Raw genomic sequence first — 9,662 nt, 5'->3', positions numbered from 1 at the left:
TTGGGTTTTTCTGGGACATTTCACTGTATTTTGAAGCGAGACGTTTCATTAAAGTTGGCTTTGTGTTGAGATTGTAGTCATTTCTGATAGTAATTGTTTGGTTTTGTGAAAATATAGACATTTCCATCATGTATACTCTGCACCACAAAGACACTTTTTAAAGTCTAAATTCGAAATTTAAATGTAAAGTTGCTGGCACTATTTCAGCGGTCCGTCCCACTCGAGGTGTGGGACCTGGACAAAACTGTTTGACACCGCCGCTTTAGTATCTTTTCCCAAAACCTCAACAAGTTAAAATTTTAAGGAAAAAGAAAAATACAAATTTAAGGTAATGCTGTTTTGAACAAAGCCTCCTGGTGCAAAATAGAAATGTCCAAAAACCATGTCCTCCAAGTGTGTTTTCATTAATGTCTCATGTTTGTTACTCTATTGAAATGCGGGAATTCCCAGTAAATCACTGACTTTTGCTATTTGTCTTGGAAAATTTAGCATGTCCTTTTTGCCGTTTTTACACTTTGTAGTTTTGCACTCTTTATTATGTGGATGTATTCAGTTGTGAAAACATGTTTCTGGAGAAAAATCAATAGTTTATCACCTCATTTCTTCTCGTCATGATTTATTTTCAAAGGCTGAAAGGAACAAGCTGAACTCTGACCCTAAGATTTCCTCGGCTGCTGTTTCAGCTTTGTCAGTTTTTAGTTGTTAAAAAAAAGGTTCACACAACGCAAAATAATGTGTCAATGAGAATTTGCTCTGTGATATTGTGAATGTGTTCTTCCACGTCTTTAAGGTGACACATCAAAACATTGATTAATTCAAGGTCAATTTGATGATTCGATTGGATAATTCTATTTCTTGTAATCTAAGCTGAACTTAGTGTCTTTGCTGGCTTCTATGACAGTGCTTTAGTTTTCCAGGTAAAACTTCTATAAGACGCATGGTGGGTGCTTAATCACTTTAGAGAAATTCTTAACCTTTCAGTGTAAACACTGAGCTCCAAAAGGCTTCGGGTCAGACTTTTGAAAGGAATCCTTTGAGACACATGAAAATCACATAGAGGGTCTTCGCATGACTCCACTGGTGCCATTAGGCAGTCGAAGACATTTAACGTTCAAGAATCAAGCGTTTTTGCTGAAAAGAAAATTGCAGCAAAATACCAAAAAATTAATAAAATCTTTTAAAATATGAAAAATACATTGAATTCAGGTTCCGACAACCTCTTGCAATACTCTAGCAGTCATGCTAGAAAAAGCAGCAGTTCACATTTCACAATGTTTTTTTGAAACAATCCACTGCTTTATTGGCACAAATGAACATCATGACTGTCGATTCCTGACATGCACATTAATAATGGCAATCTCATGATCGGCCTTGTGACGACGGGTCGCCTGCGGTCAGCTCAGTGAACCCACCGCCATGGCATGTTACCACTGCAAGGAAGGAAGGAAGACTCACTGGATCAGTTTGCTGTTTGGACCAGTTGAACCTGTAAATGTTTGACTTTAACAGAATTTTATTTTATTTTTATATTCATTACTCTGCATTTCCCAGTCAATCAAATCAATTCTCTCTTGATTAGATTGAGTAAATCAAGGAACAACTCTGCCAACAAAGATAAATCTAATTATGGCTTCAGACAGCATCTTTGTCACCAAAAGTCCTAAATTGCAGTTTTTGAAGGAACCAACCGGGACGTCTCGGGGGTGAGAAACCTGGATTTTGCATACGATTGGTATTTACTCTGTAAACCTGCCAAAGAGCACCAGTTACTATGATACTCATGAATAATTGAGGTTTTGGTGAGCCTGTACACTGAAAAAAAAAATCCTTTGGATTTACTTGATTTTAATGTGTACATCGGTCCCACATGATAAGAATGTGGAGGACTGACAAAATTTCCTTCTTTTTTTCAATGAATTATTACTTGTTAAACCAAAATATTTAAATCATGTTCAGGTATTTAAAATAATCAAGTTGAGTTAACTTATTTTTTTAAGCTACTGCAACACCAATTAATTAAGTAGTATGAAAGTGATTTTATCATGTTCAGGATACCTGATTTTCAAATATAACAAACTTGATTTGTTAATGCTAATATTATTTAAATGTATTATGTAAATTAAAAGCAATTTTATTATTTCCTTACAACCAGGTTAGGTCTCTAAATGTAACTTGATTTGTTAAAGCCAGCCAAACGCATTGTAGATTGTCAGTTTTTGTGTTGTGTGCAAATACAAAAATCAAAACCGATTTCAGTGAAAAAAATTTAACTGTATTCTTCCATAAAACTTTGAAAATCACACATACAGTAACTTTACCATATAAATTCAAAGCTGTAACCATAATACCAGTACATTCAGAATACAAAGCCCAAATTACTTCTTGCAGTACATTCAAAGCTGTAAACAGTTAGTACTGCACAAGTACATCCTCAACAGAAAATACAAAATAACAAAAGTAATAAAAGCATTTCTTACTGTAAACCAGTAGACAAAATATTCCACAATCTGAATTGGGCACGTAAGAGCTACTGTTCACACATCCAAATCACACACATACAGTAACTTCAGCGTAGGAATACAAAGCTGTTCCGATTATTAAACCAGTAGATTCAAAATACAAACCACAAATCACTGATCACTTAAAACTGTGAACAGTTAGTCCTGCACAAGTGCATCCTCAACAGCAAGTACAAAACAACTACAACAGTAGTAAAACTTTTTGTTACTGTAAACCAGTAAACAAAATATGCCATTGGGCAAGTAAGAGCTAGTGTTCATAAAAAAAAAATAACCATGATGGTTAACCCTGTGAACACCATTTTACATAGATGACAAATCAAAGTAGATTGGCAAACAAAAAGTAATAAACCCTGCATCGACTCGTCATGGAGAAATAACACAAACAAAAAAAAAAGGTGCAGTTATATCAGTGTGCCCAGTTCACTGAGAGAGCCTGTTTTTCAGAGCAAGTGCTTTGTTGGAGAGCTTACCTCCATCCAGTTCCATCCAAATCTTTTGGATAACCTCGAAAGTGTAGCGGAGGTCAGCGGGGTAGCTAAGGTTGAGCACGTACATCAGTCCGAACAGCATAGCAACAGCTAATGCTACATTATCAAGATCTTGTAATACCTTGATGCCTTCCAGAACAATGCCAATGTCCTCTACTTCATCACTTGAAGAATGTTCTTTGACAACATAGATCCCAACAGTGGTGTCTTCAATGGCCTCATTGATGGTTTTGTTATCCAGGCTCTGTACAAAACAGACAAAAAGTAAACCAAAGTTAACCCTAGCTAAATCAAAACTATTTACCAAGCTCCATCAAGAAAATGATAAAAATAAAACAGTGGCACTTTAGATCTAGGTAAGGTGAAAGTTAGAATCAAGGCAAATATAAACATTTAATAGAATGGAAGCATTATTTGTTCCATGAGAAACCACTTTTAATGCAGTCTGAGCCACTTACTGAGTCTGAGTCATTTGTTGAGCAAGGACTTGATGCTTGGAGGGGTAGGACTGTAAAGCTCTCATATTGCATTGTGGGCGTTGACAAATCAATTACTCTTAGAGTCCCTCTGTCCTCCACCTCTGAAACTGAAGTTAGGTTCATAAACTCATTACCAAACAACGAGTCCATAAACTGAAGCCTGATGTTTCCCTGCAGGTTACACTGTTTTTTGACTTCAGCCAAAAGGTCTTCAAGAGATTCAGGGACTCCATGTGAAAGACTCAGCCTCTGACGGCTGCCATCAGTCAGTAAGATCTTCACAATCACGGGCATGGCCATCTTCAAAGCTCTTTATTCTGCAGAAACACAAAGAATATTAATCAGACATCAAATTACAAATTGTCATAAACCCTCCCCTCAATTATTGCACACCACCTTTTATTTCAATATGTCTTTTCAACGTCACCATGCGAGCTGATCCAATCTAACCCTAACCCTAACCCTCTATAACCCCAAAGTTATCCTTGTAATACTGCTTACGCAGATAGGCTGTACTTAGAGAGCCACCTTTTTGTATGGACCTTTGCACTGGATTACCAGAACTAATTGCATTAACAGTTTCTCTAATTATAAGTTCATCAACAGAGAGGTTTCTCTGATGGAAGATGTCACTCACAATGTCACAAGATAATGGCACGGGAGCAGAATAGATCAAATGATGGAGTTCCCCAAGAAATTCATCTACAGCTGAAGTGGGCACATGGACTAAATGTTCTAACTTCAGCAAAGCAGCAGCAAATCTATGCTCAATGACCTTCTGCAAGTCTTCAGTATGAGAATGAGTGTTTGAAGGAATGGCAGTAACTGACTGCTCAACACACTCCTCACTGTTTGCTTCCAATTCACTCACATATGATATCCTAACTACTTCTGGTTTAAAATCAACCAATGTGTGATGGCAGTGTTTTCGGTTTTTGTGTGATTTAAAAGTACAATAAATGTTTGTCTTAAAGTCACATCCTAAAAACATACAAATGACTGTCTCGTTTCGTTTGAGATGTGCATTTATATGAGTAAAATAATCTTTCTCTGATGCTAAATCAGTACAACTACAAATGTGACAACTGAATATAGCTTCTTTTTTGTGAGGGACCCCTGTGGTGTGGATTTTACTTTGGTGGACAATAAGGGCATTCCACGTCTTAAATGTGCATGGACAGTGCTGGTATGTACATGGATAGCGAGAACTACGTCCAAAATGTGGATGCTTTAACTTGTAGTGATGTAAAAGCTGGGACCTACTTGATACAGTTTGTGTGCACCCCTTACAGCTCCACATTCCCTGGACCTAATCCTGGAACATACATCAAGATCATCATGAGTCATATCATTCATCCGCAAAATGCGAGTCAGAACAAAAAGGCTCACTGCACTACCAAAATCCTATACAAGAAGGAAATATGCTATAATTTCCAAATAAATTCATAGGACTTTAACCCTCTGAGGACAAGCTGTTTGGGACCAGCGATATTTGGCACTTCAATATTTTCCATTATAATCAAATGTGAAAAATTACAATTAACATTTTATCAATATCTCACATTCTTTTAAAAATGTATCTCAAGGTAAATGAAGATGCAAATTTAGGGCTTAAATAAATGTGAGAGTACTTACCCATTACAGAGCCTTTTGAATGTATGATACGCAAATGGACAGTGAACCTGTGAAAGAAAACATTTGGCATCAGTCAGGTGTCTCAGTAAAAAGAAAAAACACATGCTTACTGTCTAAAGTAAAATAACTAGCCGGTGTTAGCTAAAGTTCCCCAACATGATATGCCAATAGACTATAAGTAGGCTACAAAAAGTTAACAGGCTTGTTATATTACGTTACTGTCTGAAAACCTGGCTGATGTCGACTATCGCCCAACTTACTCTAACAGGAACATATATAGCCTACATTTGAAGAACTTACTTTTTCAGATATTGGGTCACGACCTCTTGCTGCAAAGCATGGAGACTTTCCAACGGACTTTCCAATCGTTCCTTCGCGCTCTTTCCTTCTGAGTGGTCTTCTTCTTGGTCTATTTTTGGCATCCAACTACGGATGATAAGCGCCACCTTCTGTTTCGGAGGGATAACGACACTGCAACATTTGAACGGCAGAGACTAAACTCGATTACAATGAGTTTGTTTTTTTAATTTGATTAATTTAAATCAACTTGCAAGAAACGAGTAATTTCAACATCCTTTAGGAACAACTTAAGTGTACTTGATTAAACCATGTTCACAAACAGAATATAAATGAATTGTGTTGCTTTTACTAACTTCACTTTTGTAAATTCAAAGACCCAATATTTCCTTTTTTTCAGTGTAGGGAGAGCTTTGGCGAGAGACCGACGTGCACATTTGTAGCGTCACACTCCCCGAGACAGACTGAGGATCAACTTCTTGCGTGACGTTTGTTCGCTCATCCATTTGTTCTGGACTGAAATGTGAAATATTGAGTCTGGCCAGAACGAAGGACAGGATCACCACCGTGGCCGAGGAGCGTTTGAGAGACGCACTGGAAGGTTGAGACTGTACGTCCAGAGGAAACATGAGGAGGAGGCTGGATCACATTCACACAGGCCCTGGAGACCAAGACATCCTTGTGCTTGTCCGACACTGCTTCGCCTCCAAGATCCTTCCACAGCCGGCGTGTGGAGCCGTGGTGGAAGAAGCAGCACAGGTGTGACCTGGTTCTCTTCTATTCCAGGGTCCTGGAGAGCCGGACAGTGTGGCTGAGGGCCAGTGACCTTACGGAGCAGGCAACATGTCGCATGAAGCCAAATGGAATCCAGCCATCGTAGACTTTATTTCCAGCTGTCATCGCCGTGGCGCTACAAGCTAGCGTTGTCTAAACAACGGAGACGTTACCGCAGAAACGACGTGCAACTCAAATATCTGTGAACTCAGCAACACTATGGAAAGGTATTTGTCTTTCTCATCCATGAAGAACTGAGAGTCTTGGAGCCTTGCACAGTGTGTGGACCGTACGGCACCACCTCGCCTCACCACCGCCTCACCACCGCCTCACCAGGCCCCCCGCCTCACCACCGCCTCACCACCCGCCTCACCACCGCCTCACCAGGCCCACCACCGCCTCACCAGGCCCCCCCGCCTCACCACCGCCTCACCAGGCCCCCCGCCTCACCAGGCCCCCCGCCTCACCAGGCCCACCACCGCCTCACCACCGCCTCACCACCGCCTCACCACCGCCTCACCAGGCCCCCCGCCTCACCACCGCCTCACCAGGCCCACCACCGCCTCACCACCGCCTCACCACCGCCTCACCAGGCCCCTCGCCTCACCAGGCCCACCACCGCCTCACCACCGCCTCACCAGGCCCCCCGCCTCACCACCGCCTCACCACCGCCTCACCACCGCCTCACCACCGCCTCACCAGGCCCCCCGCCCTCACCAGGCCCACCACCGCCTCACCACCGCCTCACCAGGCCCCCCGCCTCACCACCGCCTCACCAGGCCCACCACCGCCTCACCACCGCCTCACCAGGCCCCCCATCTCACCAGGCCCCCCGCCTCACCAGGCCCACCGCCTCACCAGGCCCCCCGCCTCACTAGGCCCACCCGCCTCCCCAGGCCCCCCCACCTCACCAGGCCCCCCGCCTCACTAGGCCCACCGCCTCCCCAGGCCCCCCACCTCACCAGGCCCACCACCGCCAGCCTCACCACCGCCTCACCAGGCCCCCCATCTCACCAGGCCCCCCACCTCACCAGGCCCCCCGCCTCACCAGGCCCCCCGCCTCACCAGGCCCCCCACCCTCACCAGGCCCCCCGCCCTCACTAGGCCCAGTCCTCACCCTCACCCACACATCTTTTAGATCTGTCTTCTAGGAAGTGAGGGCCTGGTGAGGGAGAGAGGGAGAGAGAGGGAGAGAGAGAGAGACAGAGAGAGACAGAGAGAGAGAGAGACGGAGAAAGAGAGAGAGACAGAGAGAGAGGGAGAGGGAGAGAGAGAGAGAGAGAGAGAGAGAGAGAGAGAGAGAGAGAGAGAGAGAGAGAGAGAGAGAGAGAGAGAGAGAGAGAGAGAGAGAGAGAGATCGATCAGCTGTTCTTGCTCTGCAGACAGAATTAATCACATAAATGCAGCCAATAAGGTGAAACTTGGTCCTTTTACCAAATTATAGAATAAACTAAGTGACTGAAACAGAAGTGGTTCCAAATCTGTCCTTTCATCTTGTCTGGGAAAACATTATTGTTGTAGATAAACGTTTGGGGGGAAAGGCTATGTACTACTGACTTCCTATTACAGCCTGGAATGTCTCCATTTAAACAATTCAGCAAATACAACACATGTTCTGTTATTGTTAGCGTTAGCTTACATTTCCTGTAGGAAACATTGTGTTGGAGTTTGGAGAAATTACTTGAGTAATAGTATATATCAAATAATAATATATATCAAATGTGTAAATGTGTGTAACAAAATCACAGTCACTGTGTTCACTCTGTATTCGAGTGTGGATGAATATTCTATTGCTTCAACAGGGCAGGTACGACAGCTTATAAATTATATTACAACAACAACAACAACAACAACAACAACAATAATAATGCTGGGCAAAACTGACTAAAATACAGTTCACACCAGAATTACAGTTACGTATAAATCACAATGAAAGAGTTGATGTTAGAGGTCAGTCCGTCTTCATCATAGGTCATTTTTTAGTTTGTTTAGTTTGTTATTTCAGTTGCATTTATACAAAGCAGCCAACACAAACATTATTACAAAAACATTTGACCTGAGCTCACTATTGAATAAATCAGAGATTTTCTCCAAGACGGGGAAACAATTACTTTCATCAACAGATTAAAGTGGGAAAATTGTTTCCACATTAAATTGTAATGTCTCGTTTTTGTCAGAACGTTCAGTACGAGTCACAGAACTCCACCAATCAGCGTCACACGGCTCTCGCGTCACGTCACTGTGACATTCCAGGAATAGTGGACCAAAGCAGGTCTTTGTAGTTTTGATCATCTGAGAGTTAAATGTCTCTGTGATCTTAAATGTGTGAGAGGAATGAAAAGAAGAACCCCAAACTCGTTCGTCTAATAAAGTGGCAGGTCACTGCTGGGGCTGAAACATCCCAACAATCTCTGCAGGGATTAAAGCGTCTGGGAACACAACACCGGGCTAAATGACTGAGGATTTGCTGTGTCGTATATAGACACACACCACCGGGAAGGCCCCAAGTGAAGAAAGAGTGAAAATGAGTACAGGAGGCTTTTAATAATTGCCTTCAATTCAGTGTCAGGTGATAGAGTGACCACCAGAGTGGAGAACGGGGCGAGAAGGACAGGTGGTCCTGCACGGGTAAAAAAAAAAAAAAAAAAAAGTCATGCTGTGGTTATGTCAGTGAAAACCACAACACAGTTTTAGTGATTGTGAGTCTCAGTACATTGATCCGATGCTGTCCGGAGTATGCGTTTATTTGTTTTGCGATGCCTGATGGCACATCTCATGCAGCGCTGCTCAGTCTGTCAGGCCTCGGCTGTCTGAGATTAATGAGGCTTCATTCTGTACAGGCCGTCTGCACTGGATCCATCTATAGATAGTACTGAATCTTTGGCAGATCAAACTTTGGCTTGTGGAGGCAGTAGTTACTGAGGAGTTCCTCGGTTTATTGTTTATAGAGAAAGATCATAAACCAGGCATCAAGTTGAAGTTGAACATATTATGTGTCTGTCGGTGGCAAAAGCAGCAGAACATTAGCAAACAGATATTCAAATCGGCCCCTCAATCTAACTTTGACTCCTTTTGTAACATCATTTTGGAAACTACTCATTCTCCTCATTTCAAATTAGATTTGATCATCAACACACAATTCGCACTGCAAAGACTAACTTTACATCACTCAACTCCAATATACCAGCTATAATAGAAAATATAAAAATACCTTCTACTACTGGGTCAAGTGCAGATTTTGGACAATGGATTCAGCCTAGAGAGTTGTTGACCCCAGGACACTTTCCTACTGGGGACGAGAAAGCTATTAAATTGCTAATTGTTGCACAACACTGTGAAAAACACAACATTCAGGGAGGAGGCGGGGGTGGATTGACAAGTTCATAACACATACCCAATAAATATCCACATTATTCATTATGACGGCTTGATGGATGTTTTATTGGACCCTAAAATGTGTTTTTTGT

The sequence above is a fragment of the Blennius ocellaris genome (assembly GCF_963422515.1).
Source record: "Blennius ocellaris genome assembly, chromosome: 6".
In the NCBI taxonomy this organism is placed as follows: Eukaryota; Metazoa; Chordata; class Actinopteri; order Blenniiformes; family Blenniidae; genus Blennius; species Blennius ocellaris.
The sequence above is the reverse complement of the archived record's forward strand: the minus strand, read 5'-3'. Positions refer to the sequence as shown.